Here is a 2,057-nt window from a genome sequence, read left to right on the forward strand (position 1 = left end):
ACCACTTTATGGCTTTTAAATGTTATATTCATGCTAGGCTATAAATGTTGAATGCTCCCTCTGCTACTTCACCAGAGAGCAGCCGCAAGGACTATGGCTGATAAAAATGGAGCTTGTCACGGAGGAGAAAGAAAAGCAGTGCGAGCCGTAATCGTGCTGAGAAAACACTGCTGGAAGATGCATAATCCAACGTGACACTTGAGGGCTCTTGCCACAGAACAGCCAACCGTAAAAGAAAATAATAGGATTCTTAAGGTCTACTTTCACATAAGTGTACTCACACATCCTGTCAGAACGATGCGAGAACTTCAATAATAATACATTTTTAAAAACTGTATTTTCACATCACTAGTGTTTCCTTTCAGAGCATTAACTGTAAGAACAGAGCTGCAGAAGGTAACGATAGGAACCTTGTAAGAGGAGTGCTGTACCTTAGCAGAGGACAACCTGAAGTTGCCACATCTCCTTAAGCCACAGCATGCATCCTCTTGCCCTGGGCCAGGTGTCAGTGCCCACCTCTAACAGTGAGGACAGAAGGCAAAGCCCACCCCCTGTCACAGCACTCTGCTGCGGGCAGTGCTCGGTTATCCTCAAACACGTCCTTATGGGGCTTTGGGGGGACTGAAGCTATGAAGAACGTCTCACAGAGCCCTCAACGTGGGAAGGTCTTTTCCCGCTGGACTTTTTCCTTACGCTTGGCTAAAGCACCAAAAACAAAACAAGGTGCGTTTGGCTGACAGGTAGATGGCTGCAAAACAGGAAAGTTGCCTTCTGAGAGGTGAAAGAAATGCCCACCTTTGCCCGCCGCGCATCCCAACGGAAGGAAATACCCCGCCGAGGCGCGGCCCGAGGCACCTCCCCGCGGGGCAGGACGCGGCCACCGCCGCTCCGTTCCCGCCCAAGAAGCACGCGAGCCCCCACCCGGTATCGGAGGGACGGGAGAGAAGGGAGCGAGGGGTCGGGGGCCGCTCACCCGCGCAGCGCAGGCCCTGCGAGACGACGAAGCGGCAGCAGAGGTCGCACCACGCTCCCGCCGCCGCCGGCACGAAGCGGTGCGGGGCGCTCGGCGGCGCCGGACGGCCGCTGGAGGTGCCGGGGTCGGAGCCGAGGTCGGGGCCGGGTCCCCCCGGGGCCGCCGCCATGCGCGCTCCTCCGGAGAGCCGTCGAGCGGAGCGGCCCGGCAGCGCGGCTCTGCCCGCCGTCCCCGGGGCACGGCTGCGTGCGGGAGGCGCGGCGCCGCGCCCGGCGCTCCTCAGCCCGTTACAAGTGACACCGCGCGCGGCGCGCAGGGGGCGGCTGCGGAGCATCGCGAACATCCCATAATACGCCGCTTTTAGCGACGGCGTTTTTCGAGCCCGGGTTCCCTTAGGAGGGTTCCGGAGAGTCGGGAGCGGTCCGGCCCCGCAGCCCTCTCTCTCCGCTCCGCAGTGCCGCAGCGCTACCGCTGCTGTGCCCAGAGCAGGGGGAGGCGAAGGAGCCCGGAGGGGCCCGCACGGACGCCTGGGAGCCGGTGCCGAAGGAACGAGGAGCACCGGGGGTGCGGCGATTGCTGCGGCCAGCGGAACAAATACGCAGCAGTAAGATTAACGCACCTCCCTTCTTCCAGATTTAGAATTCTCTTCAGGATTTAAAAAGAACGAACAAAAAAACCGCCCACCCTCTTCCATTCAGCCTTTTAAACCCTTATCGTAGCACTATAGCCGATGTTACTCTATGATTACCGCTATTACAGCGCTTTAGTCCAATTAGAGCTGACAAGAGGAGTTCACAGCCTGACAATTTTGCCACTCTCACAGGGAGCTCATTTTCATCAGAACACGTGTTAGCAGAGCAGTTATAAAGTACAAGGCATGACTGGCTCTCCTGGCAGCCCTGCCAGTCATTCTATTGTTTGGGACACCACTTCAGGACAGCCGACTAATGCCAGCTCTATGCTGCGCTTCGCTACGTCAGACTTGAGGCTTATGAGGATACGGGGAAATAAACATTAGAAGGCAACACTGAAATGGAGAAAAAGCAAAGTTATGGAAAGACAAAGAAGGACACGCTCCACGGTA

This window comes from Tympanuchus pallidicinctus, unplaced genomic scaffold, assembly GCF_026119805.1.
Source record: "Tympanuchus pallidicinctus isolate F22 unplaced genomic scaffold, pur_lepc_1.0 scaffold8, whole genome shotgun sequence".
Taxonomy (NCBI): domain Eukaryota; kingdom Metazoa; phylum Chordata; class Aves; order Galliformes; family Phasianidae; genus Tympanuchus; species Tympanuchus pallidicinctus.